The sequence below is a fragment of the Salvelinus alpinus genome, chromosome 31, assembly GCF_045679555.1.
Source record: "Salvelinus alpinus chromosome 31, SLU_Salpinus.1, whole genome shotgun sequence".
NCBI lineage: Eukaryota > Metazoa > Chordata > Actinopteri > Salmoniformes > Salmonidae > Salvelinus > Salvelinus alpinus.
The window spans coordinates 3,636,623-3,643,481 of record NC_092116.1 but is presented as its reverse complement, the minus strand read 5'-3'; the positions used below and the strand labels follow the sequence as shown (position 1 = coordinate 3,643,481).

Sequence of the window (6,859 nt, the reverse complement as noted above, 5' to 3'; positions counted from 1 at the left end):
CATGGTGGCGATGGGGTTATGGTATGGCCAGGCGTAAGGTATAGAAAACCAACAAAATTGCATTTTACCGATGACAATTTGAATGAACATAGATATCCCGTGAAGCCATCATGCCACCTAACGATTTTAATTTGAGATCATTACAGTGTAAATGAGGTTCTTTTCATTATTGCTTTGCAAACAAGGCTGATTTCCGTGACAATTTCGCTGTTTATCTTTTTCACATGTACGAACAAACAGGTGTGATCATTCTACAGTGGTCCCTGCAGCGTACGCTCAAACCGGTGTGATTTTAGAACGTCCAGTTGCGATTGACGCAACAATCAGCATTTGAGCTGGCCACACTGATTTTTCACAGAAACATTTTGCACAAACACAGTCCTTACAAAGCTATGTCCAGAATGTGACCACTTTATTTTTGGATGCAATGTTCAGACATTCACAGAAGTAGCTACAGCATAACACAATCATCCTATTCGGAACATGTATGCCACATTTGTGCTAGCGCTAACTGAGGAAAGATTGACCTAACACAAGCAGTCATATTTTTATAACTCTCAACCTGACAGAAACGACAAAATGAATTAGCTAATAGCAATTATTATTTATAATTAATCACATCATGGGTGAGCTCACAATTGATCAGAATAGTTGAGTAAAACACTTTATAGAAATCGGAAGTAATCCGACAATGAAAGTTTGCACGCGTCGCCATGGTTGTTTTCTCGCATCAACCAAAGATAATATGAGACACGATGAGTTTGGTCTGTTTATTGTATGTATGCTGAAGGGGGTGTGTCATCTACGATCATTCACTTCTCTTCATTCACTTCAGGAAGTTTACCCGAAAGATGAGTGAACCATTCCTTCACCTCATTATATCATCTTTGGTCTGACAGATGTTTACGTGACACCAAAAAGGCATTGTATAATGTCAACAAACATGGCGACACACATATACATAGCTGGCAAATAGCTTAGCATTAGCTCATTATAATCAGTACAACATTCAAAAAAGTATTTTACACACATCATAGGTGTCCATTACATTCTTTGCAATAATCAGAATACATTATTTGTCACCAGTACTTGAAAACATGTAAATAAAACTGTAAACACATTATGCTCCATACATACATACATACATACATACTATGTATGCGCCTACAGTAGAACACGGTATATACAGAAAATAAGGAACGTACTTTGATAGGAATGCAAACATGTCAAAGTTATTATTTGTAAGGAAAACAACAAGGCATTGTGAGAGCCAGCCAGTAAATGTTCCAATTCGTGTAAGACTGTGCAAATATATGCATACTTGATCTGCGCAAACATTGTTGAAGTTCGTGGGTGTCATGCCCTGACCTTAGAGAGCCTTCTTATGTCTCCATTTGGTTTGGTCAGGGTGTGATTTGGGGTGGGCATTCTATGTTTTGTTTTCTATGTTTCTTTATTTCTATGTTTTGGCCGGGTATGTTTCTCAATCAGGGACAGCTGTCTATCATTGTCTCTGATTGGGAACCATACTTAGGTAGTCCTTTTCTCTCCTTCCAGTATGGGAAGTTAACTTTGTTACAGGCTTCATAGCCCTGTTAAGCTTCACGGTCGTTTTGTATTGTTTATTGTTTTGTTGGCGACATTCAAATAAAAAGGAATATGTACGCTCACAACGCTGCACCTTGGACTTCTTCCAGCATCGGCCGTGACAGTGGCCTCTCTTCGAAGAAAGAAGTCCTGGTCTGTAAAGCCTCAAACATATAAATTGTCCGCAATGCTGAAATGGGCTACTTCTATGTGAATTATTGAGGTGGGATAAACCTCAATTGAAACTGCTGTTAGAAAATAATGTGAAATTGACAAGTTGAAACATTTTGGAACAGTGAGTGAATTCTGACATCATGTGCATAAAACAACTTACGCTGGGGCGACCGTTAGAGATATTTGGAACTCACGTATGAAAAGGTTAAACACCTTTTGTTTAGCTAATAAAATGAAAACATTACTTCAAACTACTTTTGGGTACCTTGTTAACATTATAACATGAAATCCATGTCTTACACGTTGCTACAGTGGATTGAGAAAGTATTCACCCCATTTTGTTGCCTTACAACCTGGAATTAAAATAGATTTTAGGGGGGTTTGTATCATTTGATTTACACTTTGAAGATGCCTACCACTTTGAAGATGCACATTTTTTTTATGGTGAAACAAAAAAGAAATAAGACAAAAAAACAGAAACGTAAGCATGCATAACTATTCACCCCCCAAAGTCAATACTTTGTAGAGCCACCTTTTGCAGTAATTACAGCTGCAAGCCTCTTGGGGTATGTCTCTATAAGCTTGGCACATCTAGCCACTGGAATTTTTGTCCATTATTCAAGACAAAACTGCTCCAGCTCCTTCAATTTGGATGTTCTCCGCTCGTGTACAGCAGTCTTTAACTTCTCTGGGATATGTGGGACGCTAACGTCCCACTTGGCCAAAAGTCAGGGAAAAAGCAGAGCGCCAAATTCAAATAAATTACTATAAAAATCAATCTTTCATTAAATCACACATGAAAGACACCAAATTAAAGCTACACTTGTTGTGAATCCAGCCAACACGTCTGATTTCAAAAAGGATTTACGGCAAAAGCACACCAAACGATTTTGTTAGGTCAGTACATAGCCTCAGAAAAACACAGCCATTTTTCCAGCCATGAGAGGAGTAGCAAAAAGCAAAAATAGAGATAAAAATAATCACTAACATTTGATGATTTTCATCAGATGACACTCATAGGACATCATGTTACACAATACATGTATGTTTTGTTCGGTAAAGTTCATATGTATATCCAAAAATCGGAGTTTAGGCGGGACGCTACTGTCTCACTTGGCCAAAAGCCAGAGAAAATGCAGAGTGCCAAATTCAAATAAATTACTATAAAAATCAAACTTTCATTAAATCACACATGAAAGATACCAAATTAAAGCTACCCTTGTTGTGAATCCAGCCAACATGTCAAAATTCAAATAGGCTTTTCGGCGAAAGCAAACGATGCTATTATCTGAGTTAGCACCATAGTAAACAAAGAGAGAGAAGCATATTTCAACCCTGCAGGCGCAACACACAACGCAGAAATAAAAATATAATTCATGCCTTACCTTTGACGAGCTTCTGTTGTTGGCACTCCAATATGTCCCAAAAACATCACAAATGGTCCTTTTGTTCGATTAATTCCGTCGATATATATCCAAAATGTCCATTTATTTGGCGCGTTTGATCCACAAAAACACCGGTTCCAACTTGTGAAACGTGACTACAAAATATCTCAAAAGTTACCTGTAAACTTTGCCAAAACATTTCAAACTACTTTTGTAATACAACTTTAGTTATTTTTTAACAATCGATGAAATTGAAGACGGGATGATCTGTGTTCAATACAGGATTAAAACAAACTGTAGCTAGCTTTCTGGACACGCGCCTCTAACAAACAAGACACTTCGAGTGACCCTCGTTCAAGATGGCCGTACTTCTTCATTACACAAAGGAAAAACCCTCAACCAATTTCTAAAAACTGTTGACATCCAGTGGAAGCGGTAGGAACTGCAAGAAGGTCAATTAGAAATCTGTATTCCCAATGAAAATCCATTGAAAAGAGAGTGACCTCCCAAAAAATTATCTGAATGGTTTGTCCTCGGGGTTTCGCCTGCTAAATAAGTCCTGTTATACACACAGACATGATTCAAACAGTTTTAGAAACTTCAGTGTTTTCTATCCAAATCTACTAATAATATGCATATCTTATCTTCTGGGGATGTGTAGCTGGCAGTTGAATTTGGGTATGCTTTTCATCCAAACGTGAAAATGCTGCCCCCAATCCTAGAGAAGTTAAGTCATACCACAGATTCTCAATTGGATTGAGGTCTGGGCTTTGACTAGGCCATTCCAAGATATTTAAATGTTTCCCCTTAAAGGGAACAGGGTAGGAGACAGAGACGTAAACAAGCAAATTCACAGGTTACACTTTACTGTGAGAAAATTGTATGGATTAGTGCAATGTTATAAATGGGAGATATGTACTTTTCAACAGTTTTGAAAGGTATAGCCTACCTCAATCCTGTCCCCCTCGGACTCAGAGCACAGAGAATCAGACTCATCCAAACTCACTGGCTCTATTGGATGGGATACCTCCTGGGGGGCTCGGACAGTCGATGGTCCTAAAGTAATTTGGAGAGGTAGATTGAAGAGATATATTTTCATAAACTCAGCATAACTACCATTTCTTGCTTTCTCAAATGTCAGCCAAAGCTTAACATACTTTTTTTATTGGGCTTCACCGAAGTGTAGGGCGTCAGTGCTTTCAGTGGTCGACCGTCCAACTGCTCCAACTGGAGAAGATTGTTTGGCTTCCACCGAGGTAACCCTATCACGACAAAGAGAAAAATATCAGTGTTAAGGAAGCTAAAACTAGCTTCAGGTTATTTTGTGTGCAAATGTAAATAGTTGTTATCTGATATGTTTTATATTCACCTTAACAGATGGTGACCCCAGCTAGGAGAGAATAAGCAGCGAGGTTTCCCAGGTCTTGCCTTCCATCCTCCTGCTTCCAAACCAAGCAATTTGCCCGGATGTCGTAGAACTTGGTCCCCTTCTTGATTCTGCTCCGGTAGCTTTCCATCTGTTTCTCTTGCGCCTTGTAAATTTCATATCACAAATGCATTTCTTACATATCTCTTGGAGGGACGGACATTTTTTTACAGCAGAAAAAAAATTTCTTCTGGTCAAAAACGAAGGCGTTCTCATCTGGTTCGACAACTTCCATCACATCAGGTGGGGTTTCAGTGATGTGAAAGTACCTTTATACAAAAGTAGCAATAGACAAACAACAACACTAAGTCAGTCACAAATTTGAAAGACTACAAGTATATGCAATAATTGTAAAGACAATTGCATTGTTTACCTCTGTCAACAGCTGCGGCACCCGTCCATACTCGGTGGAGGCCTGGACACTGCTGTTGTGTGCAAAGAGAATTACCTTCGGGTTGTTCTCCCACCGTTCCTGGTACCTGTCAAGGGACTTGCCCATAGCAGTGTTGAAGGTCTGTTTGGTCCATTCACCAAACCTGGAGGAGAGAGTAGGAATATCTACTGACACTGTAAGATATTGAAATATGTCTGATTATATACCTTGGAAAAACAATAATACATTGTAAAAAAGAAATAAAACAAAACCATTGGTGACAGAAAATAACCCATAACATCTGTACCTTGTAGAAAGAGGAGGAAGGGAAGCGCTACTAAGGTACACTATAGTATATTTTGGTAGATAGAAGGTGCTCTTTGGTAAAAGGTGTAAATTGGTCATCAAAAAGAAAGGAGGACCAAGGCACTCTTCATATAATTAATTAAAATGCCTTTATTAGTATGGCATGTTCAATAGAAACAAAGTTGTTTAAAAAAACGTTTAAAAGTGACTTCTCCCAGTCATGGTTAGGGTTGGAACTGCCTCTCTGGGTGTTCTGATGCTTCTAGCTTGGAGTTGTATGCTCATGATAACATAGCTACAGTATTTCACCTTTTCATGTGTATATTATTGCTTACTAGGTGTGTCCAATTTGGTAACCACTCCCTCTTCTAATTAGGGCTAATTGGAAAAGCCTTTCAAAAGAGGACATTGTATTCTCCTTTTTCTGTACTCCCTGACGAAGGCCATGCAGCCGAAACGCGTCGGTTTTTAAACAACTTTGTTTCTATTGAACATGCCATACTAATAAAGGCATTTTAATTAATTATATGAAGAGTGCCTTGGTCCTCCTTTCTTTTTGATGAACATCTGTACCTTGTTCCAGCATTCATGACCACTTTAGATGACCTCAGGAAAACCGTGGGTGTTGAAGATGTCCCTCATCGCCTTGGAGTTGGCATCGCCAGTCTTGTCATTGATGGGACTCATACAAAACAAAAACAAAATTTTCTTCCAAGTACTCTTTTTATTAGGTTACAGAAGGGAATTTAGAGTTCTCTTCCTGTACTGATCTTCATGGGTATTGCCTCCACCCACTTGGTAAAGTGATCGGTCGCCGGCAGACACCAGCTGTTGACATTCCTGGATTTCATGAAGGGTCCGATGAGGTCAACCCCTAACATTTAAAGTGTTAGAGAGAAGATTACGTTATTCTTACCCATACCTGTGTCATACAGTATGCAGATTTTCATATTTGTAAATATACTGACACACACACACACACAATTTCTATAATATTGAATTCTGCTGTGGTCAAAAAAGCAATCATTACAAAACTATTTATCAGGGCAATATTTGAATTGGGAAACTTACCGATCATGTGCCATGGTGAAACAACTTTGATGGTCTTCAATTCCAGGGCCACAGTCTTCACCCTAAAACTTCTGGCGGGCTAGACAGGGTACTGACCTTTAAGCAAAAAGTGACAAATTGAAACATTGTGTGCTCTCTGATATGACATTCACTGAAATCATAATAATTTCAGATATAATAGAATGTGATTGATAAAAAAATAGTTATTTCACTTGCCCAGCTGTCCACCTCCTGATTTTGGCAGTCATGTGCTTCACTTCGAAATGGCCAGCATGCATCTCGGTCAATACGGCCTCCTTCTCCTCCTTAGTAAAAATCACTCTCCTGTGTGGCTGGCCATCCTTTCCCCGTAGGTACATGTGATTGCCTAACAAGTTGGAAGAGATAAGTTGTTTAAATACTCAAGTCTAAGTACATTTGCACTACTGTCTTTCTGTGTTTCTATCTCCATCTCTCTCTCTCTGTCTGTCTGTCTTCCTCTCTCTCTCTGCCCCCCCCCCCTCTCTCTCTGTGTCTGTCTAGCGAAGACACCTAGTT

General features: G+C 39.1%; 1 long non-coding RNA gene across 1 annotated transcript; it reads right to left on the bottom strand.

Moving 5' to 3' along the window:
* Positions 1–5,955: 5,955 nt before the first annotated feature.
* Positions 5,956–6,419, bottom strand: LOC139560987 (uncharacterized). The gene is made up of 2 exons (XR_011672039.1): positions 6,323–6,419; positions 5,956–6,125 (listed from the first exon to the last, which is right to left on the bottom strand). It is a non-coding gene; the product is annotated as an uncharacterized lncRNA (long non-coding RNA).
* Positions 6,420–6,859: the final 440 nt, after the last annotated feature.